General features: G+C 44.8%; 1 protein-coding gene across 2 annotated transcripts in view; it reads right to left on the bottom strand.

The window, feature by feature from the left end:
- The window catches only part of ATP6V1C2 (ATPase H+ transporting V1 subunit C2), a 54,239-nt gene that overhangs the window by 25,775 nt on the left and 16,279 nt on the right, over positions 1–12,185 (bottom strand). The gene's annotated exons all lie outside the window — the stretch shown is intronic.

The following is a 12,185-nucleotide window of genomic DNA, read 5'->3' on the forward strand; positions in this document are numbered from 1 at the left end:
TTCACTGTGGCTCTGCCGAATGTATGACTCTGGCCAAACTTATTTAATCTCTTTGAGCCTCAGTTCTCTTCTCTGTAAAATGGGATGACACCCATTTTGCGGGATTGTTGTAAATATTAATAGAACTAATCAGGCAGGAGTGTCTGGTGGCAAAGAGTGTCCACTCCTGGAGGCCCATCAGTTAGAAGTCCAGCTGGCAGCAGGCCAACCAGGATCAAAGTCTAAAAGCTCTGATGATCTACATCTTTGCCTCAGGCGCTCTCTACTCATTCTCCTGGCTCCCAGGAGGGAGCAGGTGTTTGCAGGCAGGAGGATGAGGTCACTGAATTCCAAATGGAGAACACGGTTTTCTGCTGACGCAGACACTGGCCATGTGGCCACTCAGAGCGTGGAGCCCAAGGGCCTAGGGCCCGACACAGAAAACTGAGGCAGAGGGCACTGAAAGGCCCCAGATTAAAGAAAGAGAGGGATAGAGGGAAAGACGGAGAGAGGGAAGGAAAAAATGACGGAGTAGGCAGGGAGAGCAACTTGTTTTCGCATCTAACTTATGTATGTTCGTGACCATAAACTGAAAAATACAAGTATAAAGTAATTAACAAAAAATGAAGGGTCTTTCCTGGTGGTGCAGTGGTTGGGAATTTGCCTGCCAATGCAGGGGCACGGGTTCGAGCCCTGGTCCAGGAAGATCCCACATGCCGCGGAGCAACTGAGCCCACGCGTCACAACTACTGAGCCTGTGCTCTAGAGCCTGCGAGCCACAACTACTGAGCCCACATGCCACAACTACTGAAGCCCGCGTGCCTAGAGCCCATGCTCCGCAACAAGAGAAGTCACCGCAATGAGAAGCCCGAGCACTGCAATGAACAGTATCCCCCGCTCGCCGCAACTAGAGAAAGCCCGCGCGCAGCAACAAAGACCCAATGCAGCCAAGAATAAATAGAATTAATTAATTAATTTTTTAAAAAAATGAACAACCACACTCTCCCACCCAAAAGGAAACACGTGCTTTGAATTCTGGCATATTTCCAAATACTTAACACTTCCACAGTTCATATTAAGTTGAGGTTCTCTTTTGTTTACCAAGTCCTCTATCACTGTTATTGAATCATCACAAAAATTCTCGAATTTTTGTGATGATTATCATCCCATTTTACAGATGCGAGACTGTGGCCCAGAGGAGTAATTTGCCTCCCAACTACCCAGTTTGTCTGTGGACCCCAAGGCTCTAGGCCACCTGGGCTCAAATCTCCACAAATGTGTTGGCATTTCTTAGGATAGCAGCTCTGCATCTTACTAATGACAACGGGGCAAGTCACCTAGCTAATCTCATTCTGTTTCCTTGGCAAAATGGGGGTGATGTTCCTCATCTCACAGAGTTTGGTGCAATGCATATCAAGAACCAGGCCCCCGGGAGCTTGTGGTAGGTACCTTCAGATGAGCTCTCGGCAGCCTGATGGAGGCGTCTGGGTTCTCTGCCCTCTGGTTCCCCAGTAGATTCGATAGGAGACGGTGAGGGCAGGGGTAGGGGGTACAAATCTGGTTCCCTCCCAGTTCCAGTAACCTATCTCCCCTCATCTCCTATAGCCTAGGGGTGTGGCAACCTCTCTGCGTCTACCTGGGTTCCTGTACCGTTCCTTGTGCTTCTCAACAGCCCTCATACAACTACACGCTCCTTTATGAATAGACCTTTCTCAAATCATCCTAATTGGAGTATGTCTTCTGTTATTTGTTAGAACCCTGACCCTATAAATTCATTCGTTCATTCACTCATTCATTTAGCAAATTCCAGACATTAATCAACTGTGTGCCAAGCACTGATTAGAGTGCCGTGAACCTAGATGCTATGCACAAAGCAGCCCCTGCTCTCAGAGAGCTTCTTTCTAATGCTGTCAAGGGCTCCTCTTTATCATTATTATAGCGACACATGCAGGTTGCTGTCTCTTATTACCATATCCTCTGTCATATTTTGAGTAATTTCTTTACATGAAGGAAGTAGTAACTGCAGCCCCAATGGCAATGCCTGAAGCATAGCAGCTGTTCAGGAAATGTTTGCTGAATGAATAAACGAATGTCATAGCACCTAAATAACACACATGCTTCCTTCCTAATCGACCTAAAAGCAGAACTCCCTCGTCATTCTGTTAATGACTCTTTGCTGTTCCCAATTCTAGCCTCCAAGAAATGTTTAACTATAACAAGCATGGAGGCACACCTGCCCCTAGGCGTGTACACCACCACGGAACATCTCAGAATAGCGCAGTCTGACGAAGCTTAATTGCTGGAAAACTTGCTTGTTGCACATAACAAAAATTCCCTGACTAACTGTGATCATTAACTACAGTCATCCGTGAATTGTGGTATGACAAAATCAGAACATTTTTCTCATTGAAAGGAATCTAAGAGTCTAGATGCTGTTTTAAATTTACTTTTTTCACTTTACAGTTCATTGTGAAAACCTTTACACGTCACGGTAGAGCTTCCTCATTCCTTTCATTGACTGCATAGCATTTCATTGCAAGGTTGTATCATAACTAATTCTCTCAATTGAACATTTGGGTTGTTTACGCTTTGAATGATTTTGCAGCAAAACATATATGTTGCCCATTTGTGCAGGCACATATGTAGGATAAATTGCAGAGGAGTAACTACTGGAATACAGGGTGTGAGCACTTGCAGTTTTAACAGATAAGGCCAAATTATCCGCCAAGTATACAGAGCCAATGTACCCTCCCACCAACAATGGATGAGAGTGCCTGCCTCCTAAATCCTTGCTAATGTGACGGATTATGGATCTTTTTAATCCCTGCCAATCTGATAGCTGAAAAGTTCTATCTCACTGGTGCTCCAACTTGCATCTGTTTGATCATCGATGAGGCTGGACATCTTCTGATAGGTTTATTAGACTCTACCCGATGGCTATCTTCTTCTGGTAATAGAGTGTTCATATCTTTCACTGGTTTCTCGTCATTTTTTTTTTTAAAAAAAACATCGATTTGTAAGGGCTCTTAGGTGTTTTGGGGACTCAATTCTTGAGACGCTCTTTTGAGCTAGATAACATCCCCACTCTGAAGATGAAAAAGTTAAGACTTAAAGAGCTAAAAGTCCCCCTACAGTGAGTTATAAGTGTCAGAGCAGAAGTTGAGCCCAGATCTACATGACTCCAAAGCCATGCTCTTCAGTGCTTGTCTAAACTAAACTCTGGCTCCCTCCTCTAACACAAAAGCTTATACTAACCCACAAGGGAAGATATAGAAACCATATTTTTAATTAAAAAAGCAAATTGCAGATGGTGTGCAACCTTGATTGGGGTTTAGTTACACTGAGGCACCCAACAAAATTCATCAACCTGTTCATACAAGATGTACACATTTCACTGTATGTACATTTTACCTCAAAAAGAAATTTTTTGATGGCCAACAGGCACATGAAAACATGCTCAATATCACTAATTATTTGAAAATTGCAAATCAAAACTACAATGAGGTATCACCTCACACCGGTCAGAATGACCATCATGAAAAAGTCTACAAATAATAAATGCTGGAGAGGGTGTGGAGAAAAAGGAACCCTCCTACACTGCTGGTGGGAATGTAAATTGATACAGGCTCTATGGAGAACAGTATGGAGGTTCCTTAAAAAACTAAAAATAGGGTTACCATATGATCTAGCAATCCCACTCCTGGGCATATATCCAGAGAAAACTCTAGTTAGAAAAGATACATTCACCCCAATGTTCATAGCAGCACTGTGTATAATAGCCAAAACATGGAAACAAACCCAAATGTCCATCGACAGATGAGTGAATAAAGAAGACGTGGTACATATATACAATGGAATATTACTCAGCCATGAAAAAGAATGAAATAATGCCTTTTGCAGCAACATGGATGGACCTAGAGATTATCATACTAAGTGAAGTAAGTCAGAGAGAGAAAGACTTATATGTGAAATCTAAAAAAATGATACAAATGAACTTATTTACAAAACAGAAACCGACTCTCAGACATAGAAAATGAACTTATGGTTACCAAAGGGGACAATGGGGGGGGAGGGGAAAGATAAATTAGGAATTTGGGATTAATATACATAAAATAGATAAACAACATGGACCTACTGTAAAACACAGGGAACTATATTCAATATCTTATTGAATAACCTATAATCACCATTACATTAACCTATAATGGAAAAGAATCTGAAAAAGAATATATATATATATGTATATATATAAAACTGAATCACTTTGCTGTACACCTGAAACTAACACAACATTGTAAAATAACATTCAATTTTTAAAAATTGGTAAAACAAAGAAAAGAAAAAATATTCTTTTACAAGATACTATCTTTGTTTTTTTTTTTTGGCCACACAGCATGTGGGATCTTAGTTTCCCTACCAGGGATCGAACCCGTGCCCCCTGCATTGGAAGTGCAGAGTCTTAACCACTGGACCACCAGGGAAGTCCAACAGATACTATCTTTTTTTTTTTTTTTTTTTTTTTGTGGTTCGCGGGCCTCTCACTGCTGTGGCCTCTCCCGTTGCGGAGCACAGGCTCCAGACGCGCAGGCTCAGCAGCCATGGCTCACGGGCCCAGCCGCCCCGCAGCATGCGGGATCCTCCCAGACCGGGGCACGAACCTGTGTCCCCTGCATCGGCAGGCGGACTCTCAACCACTGCACCACCAGGGAAGCCCTATAATCCCACTTTAAAAAATTATATGTCAGTATACACCTAAACGAGAATCCTGAAAGAAAAGACACCAAACTGTTAACACTGGTTACCTTTGTGGGTACAAGAACAGCACTTTTCCCTTTCTATGTACTTCTGTAATGTCATGCTTGAATTAAGACATAATGTTACTTTTGTAAGTAGAAAACAAAAGAAACGAAATAAATAATAATATAATAATTAAATAAATAATAATGAATAAAAATAAATAAACATAGCAGCATTATTTACAAGAGCCAAAAGATTGAAGCAATCCAAGTGCCAGTTGGTGGATGAATCGCTAAACAAAATGTGGTATTACCCATACAGTGGAATAATCATGCAGCCTTAAAAAGGAAGGAAATTCTGCTGCCTGATACAACATGGATGAAACTTGAGGTCATTATGTTAAGTGAAATAAAAAAAGAAACACTGTATAATTACACTTAAATGAGGTACCTAGAGTCAAATTCATAGAAACCTTAAGTAAAATGATGGTTTCCAGGAGCTGGGAGGAGGAGGGAATAAGGAGTTAGTGTAGTGTAAAATGGGTTAGCAGAGCTTCAGTTTTGCAAGAGGAAAGAGTTCTGAGAATGAATGGCAGTGACGGTTGCACAACAATGTGAATGTACTTAATGCCACCGAACTATTTTAAGAATGGTTAAAACGGTGATAAGTAGGAGAGAATTCCAGGAGGACGGCAGAGTCAGAAGCACCAGGAGTCTGTCTGCCCACCTAGACAACAGTGGCACTGGCAGAGTCTATCTGCTGTTCTGACTGTTTTGGAGCTCTGGAGCCTATTGAAGGCTTGCAACTGTGGAGGCTTGAACCATAAAACTGCAGTCAATCTGGGTCAGTTTCAGCTCTTAGCACAGTAGCAGCCATCCCTCCCCACCCCCAGCCATGGCAGGCAGCCCTGTGTTCCTGGAGCAGCTGATACAGTTTGCAGGAGCCAGGGTGGGCAAAGGACCCTGTCCTCCAAACAGTGGAGAATCTGCTCTGACTGCTGCTTCTGATCACAGAGGCACAGACGAAGAGGTGGGCAGCCATTGCTGCCACCTCCCCACATTGTTGCGAACCCCCCTCCTTCTAGCTGTAGTGACTCCCAAGGGATTTAAAGGGCCAGTGCCCATTTTTCCTCCCTTCTTTTCTCTTTTTTTCCCATTTTTGGGAGCCGGACGTTAAGACTAGGACATTCAAAAACAACTGTGCACATGGGGGAAATTAGAAAATGGCTGTGCATGTCCAGGGAAAGCCTCAGAAAAGGCTTAAGGGGACTTTAAGTTTACACCTCAGGCTGGTCCTTGGCACAGAGACAAACTACAACAATAATTTTTTTTTTTAATAATAAGCAAAAACAACAAAACCCAGCAAATCCTGGGGAAGGTGGAGGATCTGATTTCCAGAGTTACCACATTATTAGATTCAAATGTCCAGGGCTCAACAACAACAAAAGAAATCACAAAACATACAAAGAAACAGGAAAATAGGGCCCATTCAAAGGAAAGACATATATCAACATAAACTGTCCCTGAAAAAGATCTGATGGCAGATCTACTAGACAAAGACTTTAAAACAATTGTCTTAAAGATGCTCAAAGAACTAAAAGAAGATGCAGAGAAAGTTAAGAAAACGAAGTATGAGCAAACTGGAAATATCAATAAAGAGATAGAAAACCTAAGGAGAAACCTAAAAGAAATTCTGGAGCTGGAAAGTACAATAACTGAAATAAAAAATTCACTGGAGGAATTCAAAGGCAGATTTGAGCAGGAAGAAGAAAGACTCGGTGAATTGAGGACAGGACATTGGAAATTATTGAGTCTGAGGAACAGAAATAAAAAGATAGAAGAAAAGTGAACAGAGCCTAAGGAACCTGTGGGACACCATCAAGTAGACCAACATATGCATTGTGGTAGTCCCAGAAAAAGAAGAGAAAGGAGCAGAGAGAATATTTGAAGAAATAAGGATAAAGCTGAAAGACTTATACTTCTTGATTTCAAAACTTACTACAAATCTACAGTAATCAAAACAGTGTGGTACTAGCATAGACATACATATAGACCAATGGAATAGAATAGAGACCCCAGAAATAAACTCTCACATATATGATCAAATGATTTTTCACAAAGGGGCCAACAGCATTCAATGAGAAAAGGACAATTATTTCAACAAACAGTGCTGGGAAAACTGTAAAAGAATGAAGTTAATTTAACCCCTTACCTAACACCATATATAAAAATTAACTCAAAATGGATCAAAGACCTAAATGTAAGACCTGAAACCATAAAATGCTTGGAGTAAATCACAAGGCAAAAATTTAATGATATTGGACTAGGAAATGATTTCTTCAATATGACACCAAAAGCACAGGCAAAAAAAGAAAAAAAAATACAAGTTGGACTTGAAAAATTTTAAACAGTGCATCAAAAACATTATCAACAGGATAAAAAGGCATCTCACAGCATGAGAGAAAAAAATTGCAAACCATCTGATAAGAGATTAATATACAGAATATATAGAGAATCCCTAAAAATCACAACATAAAAACATACAACTTCATTCAAAAATGGGCCTAGGGCTTGAATAGACATTTCTCCAAAGGAGATATACAAATGGCCAACAAGCACTGAAAAGGGCTCAAAATCACCAGCCAACACTAATGGTGAGGAGGCCTGGTAAAATGCTTGGCAGAACAACAAAAAGTCACCCATAAACATCAGGATAAAAGCTTAACCTCACTGGCTGTGATAAAGCATTTTTCACTTACCAGATGGGCACAGTAAAAAGATTTATAATTTCAGCACTGGCAAGTACTCTAGGAAATGGGAATACCAATGCCCTGTTGACATGGCATGTCAAATGAACAGCTTTACAAGAGAGTATTTTCAGAATATCGATCAAACGTTTTTAACACACAGATATTTTTGCCCAGCAATTCTACTTCTAGGAATTGGCCCTTCTGATACGCTGGCTCCTGCGCAAAAAAACGTATATACACAAGGATGTGGGCTGTGGCATGGTCTGTAATTGCAGAAGACAGGAAGTCATCTCAATGTTATCAATAGGGGACCCAGCTGATATAATGGACCACCAAGGAATCTCTAAAAAACAATGAGGCAGAGGGCCTTCCCTGGCGGTCCATTGATTAAGACTCAGCACTTCCACTGCAGGGGGAGCGGGTGTGATCCCTGACTGGGGAACTGAGATCCCGCATGCCACGCTGCATGGCCAAAAAACTAAAAACAAACTAACAAACAAAAAGCAATGAGGGAGGTATCTCAGACTGCCATGAAAGGTTGTACATCACAGAATAAAAGGAAAAAAGGCAAATAATAAACAGTATCTATAGTTATGACCACATTTTTGTAAAAAGCAAAAGACATAAACACTCAAACTTGTATTATGTATAGAAAAGTCTATAAAGATTCACAATAAATTGTGGAAATGGTGTCCTTTGGGGAGTGGAACTGTAGAGGTGGAATTTGGACTTAAAAAAACAAGCATGATTACATATTAATAATAAAAAGACCAATAATGGTCTTGCAAATACACAAAGCAAGAAGCTAATAAAGGAATAAGTCAAAAGCATCTACCTGGGCACAGCCCATTAAGATTTCTTTCAAATTAACTGCTGATACTGTGGCAGTCATCTGGGGAGCCCCCACGGGGAGAATGAGTAAGATGGGGGTGGCGGGGGAGGCATCACCCAGGCGGGAGGCGGGGCAGGTAGGGAACGGAAAAGGGAGGAGGCCTTCAGGAGCTAAGCAGGCAGAATCCAGAGACCTGGAATGGCAGGGATAAGAGTCAGGAAAGACGGAGATGCCTGTGGCCGAGTATGTGACAGAAACACCCTGTCCTCCCTTTCTACAAATCTTCTGGGGCACCTTGAGCACTGCTGATTTCTGCACCCTGGACTCCAAGGGGGCCCAGAATCCCTGCTGCTCCTTGGGGTACATGAGGGCTCAAGAGCTAAGAGCACAGCTAGGCAGGTGTTTCTGAGATCTCTCTGTCTACCGCCTCTCCTCCTGCAATCTCATCTGGCCGTCTGGCATGCAGGGCCTCAGGGCTTTTCCAGGCCCAGGTCTGTCGGGGGAAGGAGTAGCCGGGGCAGGAAGCCTGCCCCGCACTAGGTGGAAGTGGGCTGATCCCCACTCACCTGAGTCCCCCTGCCCCGGGGCTCAAGCACAGAGGAGGTGCTTCCTAAATGGTGTCTCCACGCCAAACTGTGCCCAGCAAAGCATCCCTGTGGGCCACGCTTTCATCAGGGAGCTCCGCCTCAGCTGGGCGATCTGTACCCACCTGCCTCTCCCCCTGTTCTGTGGGAAGGGCTGGGTCTCCTATACCCAGTTCTCTCATAAAGAGAGCACGGCTGTCAGGTTCCGAGGTCCTGAGTGCAAGTGTACGGGACATGAAAGAGGGCATCCCCCCTCCCCTGGGTTTTCTGGGTAATTCAGGCAGAGCAGACTAAGGTGGGTCTGGTTTTCTGAAAGGACCCCAAGCCTGGGGGAGAGGGCCAACAGGTGACAGGCAGGGAAGAGGGAGTTTCCATAGGGTCTTAAGCAAGGGTAACGGTGGCTCCATTTAGTGAGCTGCCCTCGGTCCTCAGAAGGGCCCTTGGCACAGATACATCTGAATCCTCAGGACAGAGGAGGAGAAGCCCCCAGGAGCTGAGGAAACAGATTCAGGGAGGCCAAGAAACTCCCCCCGCCCCTGGCCCCTGGCCTTTTACTGGTGGCCGCAGCATCAGCTCGTACCAGTCCTGTACCCCTGCCTCTAAAGCCAGTCTCCATCCCCCACACCAGCTGCTGGCAGCGCACCTGGGATTGACGTGCCCCGCTACGGGGGACCCAAACCCCAAGCCCCTCCCTCAGCGCTAACTGGCCTCAGAGTCAAGGTAAAGGTGCCACCACAGGCCCAGTCTCCCTCTGCAGCCACACGGCGGCCCTGAGCAGTGAGGTCCAGAAGCTTCCACACAGGTAGGCAGCCTGCTCCCCACGGCTCCTCTGGTGACTCAGGAGCCCCTGGGCACCTCACCCGCTCCTTTGTCTCTCGGCTTCCTCCTCGGCCAAGGGATATGTCCCGCAGCAAAGTCATCAGGGAAATGTGAGGAGAGCAATTCAGTGACTTTCTTTTTAGAAAAACAAGATCCAGTGAGGTCTCTGGGAGGTCCCTGCTCTGGGGACTCTGGCCCCACTTACAGCTTACTTTGAATTCTGCCCTTGACTCTCAGAAACTCGGTTTCAGAAATAGACAAATATTTCCACCTTTAGAGGAATGCCACTCAGTTAAGTCACCCCGCCCCCTGCCACCGTCACTCAGAACAGAACGGGTTCTGGCCAGGTTGGCTTTGTGCAGCTCAACTTGCCCACAACACAGCATAGAAATTCTTGGTCCTCTCCAAAAAGCCAACCTGCCGGGACTTCCCTGGCGCTCCAGTGGTTAGGACTCTGCGCTTCCACTGCAGGGGGCACGGGTTCGATCCCCGGTTGGGGAACTAAGATCCCACATGCCACCACCAAAAAAAAAAAAAAAAAAAGCCAACCTACCCCCAGAGAAAATTTGCCCCCTAGTGGAACGTGGAGGAGAGGAAGGCTACTTGTTCTGAAGTGGTACTGAAATGCTCTGGGGTCTTTTAGGAATAACCGGGCGGTTAGACCCTAAGCATCAACACACATTTGTCTACGTCCTGGAGAGTTTGCCGAAAGTCAGCCCACCAAGCAGCCCGGTCACCACGCCCAACGGCAGGGGCCCCAGGGCTCACAGGTGAAGGGTGCCACCAGACTGGTACTACCCGCAGCCTTCCCAGGGGATGGAGGGGTCAAGGTCAGAAATGGCAGATCACAAAATGGGATGACAGGTGACTCAGGAACACCCGCAAGTGTGCTTGCTCATGCTGGTGACCCAAGAAATCCACATTCACACAATCATACATCATTTTCATTTTGCCAGGGACATGAACAATGTTTTTTAAAGGCACTGAATCAAGGAGGGTCTGATGAAACAGCACGTTCTCGCAACCTCGTTGGAAAACAATTTAGCAATGCGTACAAGCAACTTTAAATATTTCTACATCCCTTGAACCTGTAATTTCACTTTCGGAAGTGCAACTTTAGGAGGTAACCAAAAATGAGGACAAGGATCTATGCTAAGATGCTAATTAGGGTGTTAATTATAGTAGAATCATCTGTGTTTTATTACCATTAAAAAATAAAACGAAACAAGCCCCCCACCCCGGCCATTAAAAAATCTTTAACATTACTTTAGAGCCATGGAAGTATGACCATAACATAATTTGCCCACCCAGAATCATCATATGGGGTCACAGCTGGAAGGGCCTTCAGGGACCAAGGCGAGGTGGGGACTTGCCTTAGGTCACACAGCTCCTTGGGAGCTGACCAGGACAAAAACTAGGCCTCTAGGACAGCTTGACGCTCCTTGGGAGGGGACGGCAATGGGTTCCAATCATCCTTTGGGGATGATGGCGACGTTCTGGAGTTAGGTAGTGGCAATGGCTGGGCTACTCTGTAAATATACTAGAGACAAGTGAAGTTTATACATTAAGGGGAGGAATGCTGCAGTGTGGAATTATATCTCAATTTTATAAAAAAATGTCTTGGCCTTTTTCTTGGCTCCAAGGGTGGAGGCCCAGCGTGGAGAATGTCAAGGACTGGTTTGGTCATTTATGCTGGATGTCGCCACCTCCCCCAAAGTTCCTTGGCTCTACCCCCTTTTTTCCCACCACCACTATATTTTACAATTACCAGAAATCTGTCCAAGCCCTGCCCTGGGTCGCTGTCCTAGGCAGGTCATGCCAACTTCGTCCAGGTTTCCTTCAACAGCCTCCACTGTGCTTTCCTTGCCTCTCCCAATCTGGCCTCCTCCTGCCCCTCCGTCCCATGGCAGCCAGAGGGATCTCTAAAAATACACAGCTTAGCATGCCATCGCATTGCTTCAACTCAAGAAGTTCAAATATTGACGTTCCAACTCCTCAGCAGAGTTTACAAGGAACACCCCTCCCTGTCGGCCTCCTCTTTCTCCACCCTCTTCCCCTCCTTTGTCCTTCCCAGGCCAGTCTTCTGAAGCTACCTGGATGCTACTCACCCTTTATAACAGCCCAAGTGCCCCCTCCTCAAGGCAAGTCAACCCTAACAAATATTGTACAACAAAGCGTTGGAAAACACCTCCACCCACAACACGTTGCTTCCTCTGCTGCACACCTGAAACTAACACAACATTGCAAATCAACTGTACCCCAATTAAAAAAAAAAAAAAGGGACTACCATTAAAAAAAAAAAATTGTTGCCTCCCGCACTCAGCAAGAACATACTGTATCCGCTACGCACCAGGCGATGTTATGGGAAACAGCGGTGAACAAGCAGACCACAGTTGTCGCCCTCAGGGGGCTTACACCAGGACCCTCCCTCCATCATATAAATCATCACACGGCTAAAGCGCTGGTTTCCTCATCTGGTCACCAC

This window comes from Delphinapterus leucas, chromosome 13, assembly GCF_059928025.1.
Source record: "Delphinapterus leucas isolate spDelLeu-1000000601 "Yukka" chromosome 13, BTC_Dleu_Yukka2, whole genome shotgun sequence".
Lineage (NCBI taxonomy): Eukaryota > Metazoa > Chordata > Mammalia > Artiodactyla > Monodontidae > Delphinapterus > Delphinapterus leucas.